Here is a 13,766-nt window from a genome sequence, read left to right as displayed (position 1 = left end):
CTTCCCTTCATAATCTCACTACGTCCTTGCATCTCCTCACCTTTCAATGCTATCCTCACAATCTTCTCTAAATTTCAATCCTAGCGAAAATCCCCTAAAATTCGCATATCCGTAGCCCACCTCCTTAAATTTGTCACATCGCTCCTCCCATCTCACTCATTCCTTGCTCCTCACAGTTATCGTCGCTCCCCTTGGCCCGAGAGATCGCGACACGATCTAGGGGGCCCGCCCCGTCCTTCGGGCGGGGAATGAAAACTCTCAAGCAAGCAAGCACATTCTGCTTCATGTATGTCAGTGCATTTCTTATGTCTGTATATGATTTTATTCTGTCAATAAATGGGTGTTTGTTGGGGTTCGCTCCTGGGGGGTGTGATGTGGGTCTCCCTTGTGGGTCCGCCTGTTGCTCGCTTAACTCATGCGCCAATCTCTGCAAATCTTTTTTCCGGTATGTACGATACATACTCCTCTGCACTTCTCGTTTTCTATTCTTTTATTTATTCGAAGGCCGAAGAGCTCCTAGTTGAGCTGATGGCCCGCCCACCCCATGAGGGTGGGAATGAAATAACTTACTGACGACGACGACGATGGCGCACCATAGCTCTGGTTTCCCTTCAAAACGAATAAATCTTTCGCCTTTTACTAAAGATTTCCGTGGAGGGGAACATTTTGATGAGTCTTTTGAACAATTTTTTGTCTGGTCCATCCGTTAAGGCGGACCTAAGATAGTAAACAAACAAAAACTAGCGGTAGTGCAGACGATACAATACTTACAGCCCCTGCCATGACAGGAACTAAGAACAGTAGCGGAAAAGCTCTGTCCAGGAGAAAAAGGGCTTTCTTTTAAATATTATTATTATTATTATTATTATTATTATTATTATTATTATTATTATTATTACTACTATTATTAACGTACACGCACAAATATTGGTTAACATTGCAGAGAGAATGGAAACATACTTTTATGGGTAGGAAACGACGATAGAATAAAGAATATTAAACTTACATTTGTTTTGTTTTATAGTGGGCTGATCACGACCGTACTGCAAAAGAAACATTTTGAAGCGAAGACTAGTAGAGGAAGCGAGAGCCTCCCCGGAAGCGAAGTGAATTTGGCGGGATGAACCTGATTCTTGCTAGTGAGAGAAGAGGGTTCTGGAGGCGCTAGTGGTAGTTACAAGGTCGCAGTGTTGACAGTTTGGCGGCCGAGGACAGAGGAGGAGTGCGCTCCGGCGGCCTGGGAAGGGAGGTGTCTCTTTGAAGAGTTGCACAGTTTAGGCGATGTGGGCTCATTTGACGGCGTGGCGCAGACAGGCCATTTTGCGCTATCTGTTGGTGGAGCAGGGGAAACTATGAGGACGCGCGGCGAGGTTCCTCGCCCCAGTCTTAGCCGCCAGGGTTAGGAAGGAACAGTTTACGATTGGGTTGACCCCTGCGAATACGCCAATAATATTGTAGGTATCTCGGGCGGGTAATTGTTGGTAGTCGACAGTGCGTTCGCACTGTGTGTGTGTGTGTGTTTCCGTGCTGAGTTCGTGCTGGCCCGTTTTTGTTGTTGTCTTCCTCCGAAAGGAAAGAGAAATAAATAAACATCGTGGTTTTTACGTAATACCGTGTTTAGTGAAAATGGAATAGCTACAAGGAAGAGCAACAACGGTGTCTTTTATAGAGACCAGGAAAACGAAATACATATCGTTGGCGGTTCAAAGTAACAGTGAGGTGGAGTGCTGCATTGGATTGTAATCTCTCGCATGCAAACAGCGTTATCACACTGTTCTTAAGAAAAATTAACTGGGCGCACCATAGCTCTGGTTGATCGCTCTTGAACTCTTCGTACGTCTCAGAACTCCCCTTACTCCTTAATTTTTTTGTCGGCCGGGTGGCTCAGCATCTCTACTCCAGCTACTTCGCCGACTTCAAAAAAGCACATTGGCTGACGCCTTGTTGGAAGTTAGCCACCCCTATACCTCCTCTTTTCTCCTCACCATGACAACCACTACCACTCCTACCACAACAACAACCACCACGACCTGCGCACTTCGCATTCCCTACCTTCCTATCACTACGGTTACGTACTCCCATTCTTCCCCTCTTCTGACTACGACCCTTCCTCTGCCGCCATACCCTGATCCGCCCAGTTACCTGTACATCCCTCCCCGCTACTTCAACCGTTCGACCATCGCTGAAGAAACCTCTGCTATGACACCAGTCATACAGCCTTCACCTCCAGCAGACACCGTGCGTCATTCAACATCACCACTGCCAGATCGCACCACTATGCATAGTTGTGTCTTACGCGGCGTGGATCCTGACATCTCAGATCGAGAGGTTATCCAAGAACTTAATCTCGAAGGCATTCCTGTGCGTCGTGCCTTCCGAATTTGGAACAACTCCGGACCAACCTATCTCGTCCGTCTCCACCTGCCTACGGAAGAAGCAGTCCAACGTCTTCTTACCAGCGGGGCACGTATCTACGGTCGTCAACATCAAGTGGAACCTTCACGCTCCCCTCCTAGAACTCCCACCAGCCCACGTCTTCGACCCCGGCCAGCCCCCTCATATCGAACTCCCTCGCACGTTCGTCCACCAACTCAATTCTCCTTCTCACCACCCTTAACAGCCGACCTTCTCAGACTTCTCATCACCTCCTTGTACAATATCTCCGCAACCTTACACCTACTAACCTTTCATGACAGCCCTAGTACACTTCTCTGAATTTTCACCCCTTCCACACATCCCTGGTATTTACATAACATCCGAGCACACCTCCTCAACCATTAATTCCACTTACCCTCCTCCTTACAATATTGGTCCTTCCCCAATTCTTTCAACATCTCCGGCCTGGGAGACAGCGACACTGTCTAGGGGCCCGCCTCGCCCGAAAGGCGGGGAATGAAACACGTTGCAGCAGCAGCAGCTCTGGTTTCCCTTCAAAACGAATAAATCTTTCGCCTTTTACTAAAGATTTCCGTGGAGGGGAACATTTTGATGAGTCTTTTGAACAATTTTTTGTTTGGTCCAGCCGTTAAGGCGGACCTAAGATAGTAAACAAACAAAAACTAGCGGTAGTGCAGACGATACAATACTTACAGCCCCTGCCATGACAGGAACTAAGAACAGTAGCGGAAAAGCTCTGTCCAGGAGAAAAAGGGCTTTCTTTTAAATATTATTATTATTATTATTATTATTATTATTATTACTACTATTATTAACGTACACGCACAACTATTGGTTAACATTGCAGAGAGAATGGAAACATACTTTTATGGGTAGGAAACGACGATAGAATAAAGAATATTAAACTTACATTTGTTTTGTTTTATAGTGGGCTGATCACGACCGTACTGCAAAAGAAACATTTTGAAGCGAAGACTAGTAGAGGAAGCGAGAGCCTCCCCGGAAGCGAAGTGAATTTGGCGGGATGAACCTGATTCTTGCTAGTGAGAGAAGAGGGTTCTGGAGGCGCTAGTGGTAGTTACAAGGTCGCAGTGTTGACAGTTTGGCGGCCGAGGACAGAGGAGGAGTGCGCTCTGGCGGCCTGGGAAGGGAGGTGTCTCTTTGAAGAGTTGCACAGTTTAGGCGATGTGGGCTCATTTGACGGCGTGGCGCAGACAGGCCATTTTGCGCAATCTGTTGGTGGAGCAGGGGAAACTATGAGGACGCGCGGCGAGGTTCCTCGCCCCAGTCTTAGCCGCCAGGGTTAGGAAGGAACAGTTTACGATTGGGTTGACCCCTGCGAATACGCCAATAATATTGTAGGTATCTCGGGCGGGTAATTGTTGGTAGTCGACAGTGCGTTCGCACTGTGTGTGTGTGTGTGTTTCCGTGCTGAGTTCGTGCTGGCCCGTTTTTGTTGTTGTCTTCCTCCGAAAGGAAAGAGAAATAAATAAACATCGTGGTTTTTACGTAATACCGTGTTTAGTGAAAATGGAATAGCTACAAGGAAGAGCAACAACGGTGTCTTTTATAGAGACCAGGAAAACGAAATACATATCGTTGGCGGTTCAAGGTAACAGTGAGGTGGAGTGCTGCATTGGATTGTAATCTCTCGCATGCAAACAGCGTTATCACACTGTTCTTAAGGAAAATTAACTGGGCGCACCATAGCTCTGGTTTCCCTATGTTATGGCTATGGCTTCCCTCCAGCCACTCAAGAAGAAGCAACGCCCAACCAAGTAGAACCAACCAGCACAGCTCAGCCAGCCATACAAGAAGAAGCAATAGCCACACCACCAGCACCCCAGCAGCCACCAGCACCGAGTTGCGTCATTCGGGGCATTGACCCTACAATTACCACAAGTGACATCCTCGAACAACTCAAAGCAGCAGGCATCCCAGCCCTCAGAGCATTCAGAATATTCAACAGGAACGGCCCGACATACATGGTCCGCATCCATCTCCCTGCTGAAGAAGATGTACACCACCTCGTCACCACCGGCGTCCGAGTCAACTCACAGTACCACCGAGTAGAGCAATCCCGCTCCCCACCCCCACCCACCCGTATACCTTCTAACAACTCCCACCGCCGCCCACGCCCACCGCTACCCCCAACCCCTCCACCAGTCATCCATCCACCCATTCCTCAAACCAACTACTTTATACCACCCCTCCCAATACTAGACCTTCTCCGACTATTAGCCACCTCCATCACAAACATCACAACAACCCTCCACTTCCTAACATCCCAAACCTACCCGCAACCATACCACCACTTTATGTAAACTTCTTTTTTTTTTTTTTTTTTTTTGCTATGGGCTTTACGTCGCACCGACACAGATAGGTCTTATGGCGACGATGGGATAGGAAAGGCCTAGGAGTTGGAAGGAAGCGGCCGTGGCCTATATTAAGGTACAGCCCCAGCATTTGCCTGGTGTGAAAATGGGAAACCACGGAAAACCATCTTCAGGGCTGCCGATAGTGGGTATGTAAACTTCACTGTATTTGTAATCTCATTTGTATTGTAAACCTAACATGTATTGTAACTAAATGTATCATGTATTGTAACTAAATGTATCTTTAGTAAAACTCAATAAAAAGCACAAGAGCAGGTACTGCACCCTTAGCCAGGAGGCCAAACACCCCCACCTCACAAAAACCTAACACCGCCCCTCTCTAACTTCAAACCACTCCAAATCCCCGAACCCCGCCAAATCTCCTGGCCAGAGAGAAGGCGTTACCTTCTAGGTGGCCCGCCCCTTGGTCCTTGGTTTCCCTTCAAAACGAATAAATCTTTCGCCTTTTACTAAAGATTTCCGTGGAGGGGAACATTTTGATGAGTCTTTTGAACAATTTTTTGTTTGGTCCAGCCGTTAAGGCGGACCTAAGATAGTAAACAAACAAAAACTAGCGGTAGTGCAGACGATACAATATTTACAGCCCCTGCCATGACAGGAACTAAGAACAGTAGCGGAAAAGCTCTGTCCAGGAGAAAAAGGGCTTTCTTTTAAATATTATTATTATTATTATTATTATTATTACTACTATTATTAACGTACACGCACAAATATTGGTTAACATTGCAGAGAGAATGGAAACATACTTTTATGGGTAGGAAACGACGATAGAATAAAGAATATTAAACTTACATTTGTTTTGTTTTATAGTGGGCTGATCACGACCGTACTGCAAAAGAAACATTTTGAAGCGAAGACTAGTAGAGGAAGCGAGAGCCTCCCCGGATGTGAAGTGAATTTGGCGGGATGAACCTGATTCTTGCTAGTGAGAGAAGAGGGTTCTGGAGGCGCTAGTGGTAGTTACAAGGTCGCAGTGTTGACAGTTTGGCGGCCGAGGACAGAGGAGGAGTGCGCTCCGGCGGCCTGGGAAGGGAGGTGTCTCTTGAAGAGTTGCACAGTTTAGGCGATGTGGGCTCATTTGACGGCGTGGCGCAGACAGGCCATTTTGCGCAATCTGTTGGTGGAGCAGGGGAAACTATGAGGACGCGCGGCGAGGTTCCTCGCCCCAGTCTTAGCCGCCAGGGTAAGGAAGGAACAGTTTACGATTGGGTTGACTCCTGCGAATACGCCAATAATATTGTAGGTATCTCGGGCGGGTAATTGTTGGTAGTCGACAGTGCGTTCGCGCTGTGTGTGTGTGTGTGTGTGTGTGTGTGTGTGTTTCCGTGCTGAGTTCGTGCTGGCCCGTTTTTGTTGTTGTCTTCCTCCGAAAGGAAAGAGAAATAAATAAACATCGTGGTTTTTACGTAATACCGTGTTTAGTGAAAATGGAATAGCTACAAGGAAGAGCAACAACGGTGTCTTTTATAGAGACCAGGAAAACGAAATACATATCGTTGGCGGTTCAAAGTAACAGTGAGGTGGAGTGCTGCATTGGATTGTAATCTCTCGCATGCAAACAGCGTTATCACACTGTTCTTAAGGAAAATTAACTGAGAAACGATCTACACCGTTTTTATTACGGCTAGGGGACTCCACAACTCTACTATCGAGCCCTAGCCGTCCCAATAAAGCAAAATCAGGCCAGGCACCAAACAGGAAGCCGGCCTCCCCTACCATGCCAAACATCATCCTATACGGTGTAGATCTCTCCCTCAGCGATGCAGCTCTACTGGCCTACCTCAAGAACGAAGGAGTTCCAGCAATCAATCTTTCAAGAATCCAAGTTGACTTCACCCCCACTGACAGAGTGCTAATCAAGCTAGCCACAGAACGGGCAGCACACGCAGCCATCAGATATGGTATATATATCCACGGTAAACCTCACATTGCAGAGCCATGCCCACTGTACATGGATAACGATCTCGGACCGGACCCGGGAACCCAGCCACCCCAGCCACCTCGAACACCAACGAAGATACCTCCACCACCCTACACCCCCCCTCCATACCTCCCACCACACCAACCGTCAACCCATCCTTTCACCACCCCAGTAACTACCATCACCACCACCCTTGCTACTACCCCTGCCCGAACCGCTCCCCTTACTCCTGTAACTACAACAACCATGGCCCATTCCACTCCCATCATGATGTCTCCCACCACATCAACTCTCCCCAGCCCTACCCGGCCACCAACAACAGAAGAAGAAGTCCACAACAGTGCAATGGAACCAGAACGACCACCACCACCAGCTCCCGAGTCCGAGTCCGGGCCTCACCGAACTACCCAGTCACCATCAACACCAACTCAAGAAAGCACCAGCAGCTGCGTCATCCGAGGCATCAATCCAGCCATCCCACCGGAGCTCATCCTGCAGGAAATTAGAAACACAGGACTCCAACCCAAGAAAGTCACCAGAATACAAAATGCAGCCGGACCGACCTACATGGTACGACTACATCTACAGCTTCCCGAAGAGACAGAGCGCCTCATCCAACACGGAATTCAGCTCTTCGGGAAGCAACACCGTGTGGAACCATCTCGCTCCCCACCCAAAACCCAAAACCGCCCAAACCCACCTCGCAACCAACCCCGTCCCCAACACCATCTCCCGAATCCACACCATAATACGAACCTCCTCCACCTTCTACTCACGTCCCTAGCAAATATCACCGCATTTTACCAACAAATCCTTCCCATCCTACTCACTAGCAAGTAAGAAACTAATGTATAACCTTTGTATTCTATTGTAATCACATGTAACCATTGTAAGAAATTCTTAATAAAAAGCACAAGGGCACATGCTACACACTTAGCCAAGAGGTCAAACTCCCCCAATTCACTAAAACCCAACGCTCCCCCCTTCTAACTTCAAACAATTCCAAATCCCCGAAACCCCGCCAAATCTCCTGGCCAGAGAGAAGGCGTTACCTTCTAGGTGGCCCGCCCCTCCCCTTCGGGGAGGGGAATGAAAACATCCCCCTTGGTCCTTGGCGCACCATAGCTCTGGTTTCCCTTCAAAACGAATAAATCTTTCGCCTTTTACTAAAGATTTCCGTGGAGGGGAACATTTTGATGAGTCTTTTGAACAATTTTTTGTCTGGTCCAGCCGTTAAGGCGGACCTAAGATAGTAAACAAACAAAAACTAGCGGTAGTGCAGACGGTACAATACTTACAGCCCCTGCCATGACAGGAACTAAGAACAGTAGCGGAAAAGCTCTGTCCAGGAGAAAAAGGGCTTTCTTTTAAATATTATTATTATTATTATTATTATTATTATTACTACTATTATTAACGTACACGCACAAATATTGGTTAACATTGCAGAGAGAATGGAAACATACTTTTATGGGTAGGAAACGACGATAGAATAAAGAATATTAAACTTACATTTGTTTTGTTTTATAGTGGGCTGATCACGACCGTACTGCAAAAGAAACATTTTGAAGCGAAGACTAGTAGAGGAAGCGAGAGCCTCCCCGGAAGCGAAGTGAATTTGGCGGGATGAACCTGATTCTTGCTAGTGAGAGAAGAGGGTTCTGGAGGCGCTAGTGGTAGTTACAAGGTCGCAGTGTTGACAGTTTGGCGGCCGAGGACAGAGGAGGAGTGCGCTCCGGCGGCCTGGGAAGGGAGGTGTCTCTTTGAAGAGTTGCACAGTTTAGGCGATGTGGGCTCATTTGACGGCGTGGCGCAGACAGGCCATTTTGCGCAATCTGTTGGTGGAGCAGGGGAAACTATGAGGACGCGCGGCGAGGTTCCTCGCCCCAGTCTTAGCCGCCAGGGTTAGGAAGGAACAGTTTACGATTGGGTTGACCCCTGCGAATACGCCAATAATATTGTAGGTATCTCGGGCGGGTAATTGTTGGTAGTCGACAGTGCGTTCGCACTGTGTGTGTGTGTGTGTGTGTTTCCGTGCTGAGTTCGTGCTGGCCCGTTTTTGTTGTTGTCTTCCTCCGAAAGGAAAGAGAAATAAATAAACATCGTGGTTTTTACGTAATACCGTGTTTAGTGAAAATGGAATAGCTACAAGGAAGAGCAACAACGGTGTCTTTTATAGAGACCAGGAAAACGAAATACATATCGTTGGCGGTTCAAAGTAACAGTGAGGTGGAGTGCTGCATTGGATTGTAATCTCTCGCATGCAAACAGCGTTATCACACTGTTCTTAAGGAAAATTAACTGGGCGCACCATACATACTCCTGTCCACATATTTTTTCGGTTGGGTGGCGCTCTTCTCATCGCCAATTTCTGCTATCTCAACCGCCTTAACCAACAAGAATTGGGCAGACGCCTCGTTGGCTGTCGCCTCTCCACCATGACTTCCTCTTGTCTTGTGAAGAATGTGGACACTGCCTTTTCCCCTGCCGCCATTCGCAAGTGGCTTTGTGACGTCGGGACTGACGTTCGCTTGGTCCTTCGTCTTCAGGATGCCTTCTCTGGACAGCCGTCACCTGACATCGTGGTCTTCTTCAGTGATCCCAACATGGAAGCTTTGGCCCTTCTTCGTGGTGAATTAGTGATTTTTAATGTCGCGCATGCCGCTCTTCCTACCCCTGCCCATATTTTACAGCACCTGGCCTCTGATCCTGCCTTCCCTCTCTCTGTACCGTCTCCCCTCCCTACTTCTACAGCTGCTTCCCCCACTCTTACTATCACTACCACTACCGTCACCACTTCCGTTCATCTTTCCCCATCTTCTTCCACTCTCACTCTTACGTCTAGTCACTCCTCCCCGTTGCCATCTCCCACTGTATCCTCCGTCTCTACGGCTATTCTTAGTCCCCAGCGGCCCCCTGCCGATTCTGTTGCTCCTGCCAGCGCCACTCCGCCAGCCTCTGTCCGCGAGTCTGGCGCTACTACGACGCATCCTCCGTCTCTATTCAGCTGTGTTCTCCGTGGCGTTGATCCAGCCATTACTGACCACGACCTTCTGCTCGACCTCCATCAGGCAGGCGTCCCGGCGCGGCGAGTTTTCCGCATTTTCAACATCCATGGGCCGACGTACATGGTTCGTCTTCAGCTTCCCACCGCTGAAGACGTCCAACGATTGATCACCAGCGGCGTCCATCTTCATCGGCGGACTTATCGTGTGGAACCTTCTCGTTCCCCACCCCGTGCCACGAGCTCCCCTCCCCCTTCCCCCTCCGCCCGCTCACGAACAACACCGCCACCCGACCCACCGTCGCCCGCTTTGTATCCTCCTGTTCCGCACCCCCTTTCCAGCCCGCCGCCTCTTTCCTTTTTCGAACTTCTCCGTTTACTTGCCACCTCCATCACCAATATCACTACTACACTCTATTATCTTCTCCTCCAATCTTACCCCTCTTGTTCTCCTTTCACTCCTGTTCCATCGTACCCACCCCCTGCCCCACCTCACCCTCTGTAATACTTTTTGTGGCTCTCTGTACTTTTGTATAACTCACTGTAACACTTTCACTTTTCTGTAATGCGCGCCTGAGATTTTCTCTGTTAATAAATTTCTCGCCCCTCTTCTCTCTGGTGTTCGCGGGGGTTCGCTCGATCGGGTGCTTTGCGGCTCCTCCCTGGGTCCCGGCTTGTTGTCACGGCCTCCCTGCGCCACTTCACTTACATTCATCCCTTTTCGGCGTGTACGGTACATGCCTTCTACATGTCTTTTTACTCTTTATTTCTTTACCCTCTGGCCGAAGAGCTGCTTTGTTCAGCTGATGGCCCGCCTCCCCTTTGGGAGGAATGAAATGACCTCATGGACGACGGACGACGGCGCACCATAGCTCTGGTTTCCCTATGTTATGGCTATGGCTTCCCTCCAGCCACTCAAGAAGAAGCAACGCCCAACCAAGTAGAACCAACCAGCACAGCTCAGCCAGCCATACAAGAAGAAGCAATAGCCACACCACCAGCACCCCAGCAGCCACCAGCACCGAGTTGCGTCATTCGGGGCATTGACCCTACAATTACCACAAGTGACATCCTCGAACAACTCAAAGCAGCAGGCATCCCAGCCCTCAGAGCATTCAGAATATTCAACAGGAACGGCCCGACATACATGGTCCGCATCCATCTCCCTGCTGAAGAAGATGTACACCACCTCGTCACCACCGGCGTCCGAGTCAACTCACAGTACCACCGAGTAGAGCAATCCCGCTCCCCACCCCCACCCACCCGTATACCTTCTAACAACTCCCACCGCCGCCCACGCCCACCGCTACCCCCAACCCCTCCACCAGTCATCCATCCACCCATTCCTCAAACCAACTACTTTATACCACCCCTCCCAATACTAGACCTTCTCCGACTATTAGCCACCTCCATCACAAACATCACAACAACCCTCCACTTCCTAACATCCCAAACCTACCCGCAACCATACCACCACTTTATGTAAACTTCACTGTATTTGTAATCTCATTTGTATTGTAAACCTAACATGTATTGTAACTAAATGTATCATGTATTGTAACTAAATGTATCTTTAGTAAAACTCAATAAAAAGCACAAGAGCAGGTACTGCACCCTTAGCCAGGAGGCCAAACACCCCCACCTCACAAAAACCTAACACCGCCCCTCTCTAACTTCAAACCACTCCAAATCCCCGAACCCCGCCAAATCTCCTGGCCAGAGAGAAGGCGTTACCTTCTAGGTAGGGGAGGGGAATGAAAACATCCCCCTTGGTCCTTGGTTTCCCTTCAAAACGAATAAATCTTTCGCCTTTTACTAAAGATTTCCGTGGAGGGGAACATTTTGATGAGTCTTTTGAACAATTTTTTGTTTTGTCCAGCCGTTAAGGCGGACCTAAGATAGTAAACAAACAAAAACTAGCGGTAGTGCAGACGATACAATATTTACAGCCCCTGCCATGACAGGAACTAAGAACAGTAGCGGAAAAGCTCTGTCCAGGAGAAAAAGGGCTTTCTTTTAAATATTATTATTATTATTATTATTATTACTACTATTATTAACGTACACGCACAAATATTGGTTAACATTGCAGAGAGAATGGAAACATACTTTTATGGGTAGGAAACGACGATAGAATAAAGAATATTAAACTTACATTTGTTTTGTTTTATAGTGGGCTGATCACGACCGTACTGCAAAAGAAACATTTTGATGCGAAGACTAGTAGAGGAAGCGAGAGCCTCCCCGGATGTGAAGTGAATTTGGCGGGATGAACCTGATTCTTGCTAGTGAGAGAAGAGGGTTCTGGAGGCGCTAGTGGTAGTTACAAGGTCGCAGTGTTGACAGTTTGGCGGCCGAGGACAGAGGAGGAGTGCGCTCCGGCGGCCTGGGAAGGGAGGTGTCTCTTGAAGAGTTGCACAGTTTAGGCGATGTGGGCTCATTTGACGGCGTGGCGCAGACAGGCCATTTTGCGCAATCTGTTGGTGGAGCAGGGGAAACTATGAGGACGCGCGGCGAGGTTCCTCGCCCCAGTCTTAGCCGCCAGGGTAAGGAAGGAACAGTTTACGATTGGGTTGACTCCTGCGAATACGCCAATAATATTGCAGGTATCTCGGGCGGGTAATTGTTGGTAGTCGACAGTGCGTTCGCGCTGTGTGTGTGTGTGTGTGTGTCCGTGCTGAGTTCGTGCTGGCCCGTTTTTGTTGTTGTCTTCCTCCGAAAGGAAAGAGAAATAAATAAACATCGTGGTTTTTACGTAATACCGTGTTTAGTGAAAATGGAATAGCTACAAGGAAGAGCAACAACGGTGTCTTTTATAGAGACCAGGAAAACGAAATACATATCGTTGGCGGTTCAAAGTAACAGTGAGGTGGAGTGCTGCATTGGATTGTAATCTCTCGCATGCAAACAGCGTTATCACACTGTTCTTAAGGAAAATTAACTGGGCGCACCATAGCTCTGGTTTCCCTTCAAAACGAATAAATCTTTCGCCTTTTACTAAAGATTTCCGTGGAGGGGAACATTTTGATGAGTCTTTTGAACAATTTTTTGTCTGGTCCAGCCGTTAAGGCGGACCTAAGATAGTAAACAAACAAAAACTAGCGGTAGTGCAGACGGTACAATACTTACAGCCCCTGCCATGACAGGAACTAAGAACAGTAGCGGAAAAGCTCTGTCCAGGAGAAAAAGGGCTTTCTTTTAAATATTATTATTATTATTATTATTATTATTACTATTATTAACGTACACGCACAAATATTGGTTAACATTGCAGAGAGAATGGAAACATACTTTTATGGGTAGGAAACGACGATAGAATAAAGAATATTAAACTTACATTTGTTTTGTTTTATAGTGGGCTGATCACGACCGTACTGCAAAAGAAACATTTTGAAGCGAAGACTAGTAGAGGAAGCGAGAGCCTCCCCGGAAGCGAAGTGAATTTGGCGGGATGAACCTGATTCTTGCTAGTGAGAGAAGAGGGTTCTGGAGGCGCTAGTGGTAGTTACAAGGTCGCAGTGTTGACAGTTTGGCGGCCGAGGACAGAGGAGGAGTGCGCTCCGGCGGCCTGGGAAGGGAGGTGTCTCTTTGAAGAGTTGCACAGTTTAGGCGATGTGGGCTCATTTGACGGCGTGGCGCAGACAGGCCATTTTGCGCAATCTGTTGGTGGAGCAGGGGAAACTATGAGGACGCGCGGCGAGGTTCCTCGCCCCAGTCTTAGCCGCCAGGGTTAGGAAGGAACAGTTTACGATTGGGTTGACCCCTGCGAATACGCCAATAATATTGTAGGTATCTCGGGCGGGTAATTGTTGGTAGTCGACAGTGCGTTCGCACTGTGTGTGTGTGTGTGTTTCCGTGCTGAGTTCGTGCTGGCCCGTTTTTGTTGTTGTCTTCCTCCGAAAGGAAAGAGAAATAAATAAACATCGTGGTTTTTACGTAATACCGTGTTTAGTGAAAATGGAATAGCTACAAGGAAGAGCAACAACGGTGTCTTTTATAGAGACCAGGAAAACGAAATACATATCGTTGGCGGTTCAAAGTAACAGTG

General features: G+C 48.2%; 6 non-coding genes across 6 annotated transcripts; all 6 read left to right on the top strand.

Annotated features, from left to right (window-relative positions):
* Positions 1-595: 595 nt before the first annotated feature.
* On the top strand, positions 596-716 carry LOC136872916 (U5 spliceosomal RNA). The gene has a single exon (XR_010860073.2). It is a non-coding gene; the product is annotated as a U5 spliceosomal RNA (small nuclear RNA).
* Positions 717-2,914: 2,198 nt separating this feature from the next.
* Positions 2,915-3,035, top strand: LOC137500713 (U5 spliceosomal RNA). Its single transcript, XR_011018215.1, has one exon. It is a non-coding gene; the product is annotated as a U5 spliceosomal RNA (small nuclear RNA).
* Positions 3,036-5,198: 2,163 nt separating this feature from the next.
* Positions 5,199-5,319, top strand: LOC136872867 (U5 spliceosomal RNA). The gene has a single exon (XR_010860026.2). It is a non-coding gene; the product is annotated as a U5 spliceosomal RNA (small nuclear RNA).
* Positions 5,320-7,836: 2,517 nt separating this feature from the next.
* LOC136872907 (U5 spliceosomal RNA) lies at positions 7,837-7,957 on the top strand. The gene has a single exon (XR_010860064.2). It is a non-coding gene; the product is annotated as a U5 spliceosomal RNA (small nuclear RNA).
* Positions 7,958-11,489: 3,532 nt separating this feature from the next.
* Positions 11,490-11,610, top strand: LOC137500717 (U5 spliceosomal RNA). Its single transcript, XR_011018219.1, has one exon. It is a non-coding gene; the product is annotated as a U5 spliceosomal RNA (small nuclear RNA).
* Positions 11,611-12,671: 1,061 nt separating this feature from the next.
* Positions 12,672-12,792, top strand: LOC137500712 (U5 spliceosomal RNA). The gene has a single exon (XR_011018214.1). It is a non-coding gene; the product is annotated as a U5 spliceosomal RNA (small nuclear RNA).
* The last annotated feature ends 974 nt before the right edge of the window (positions 12,793-13,766 follow it).

Source organism: Anabrus simplex, chromosome 4 (genome assembly GCF_040414725.1).
Source record: "Anabrus simplex isolate iqAnaSimp1 chromosome 4, ASM4041472v1, whole genome shotgun sequence".
NCBI lineage: Eukaryota > Metazoa > Arthropoda > Insecta > Orthoptera > Tettigoniidae > Anabrus > Anabrus simplex.
This window is presented reverse-complemented; position numbering and strand designations above follow the sequence as displayed.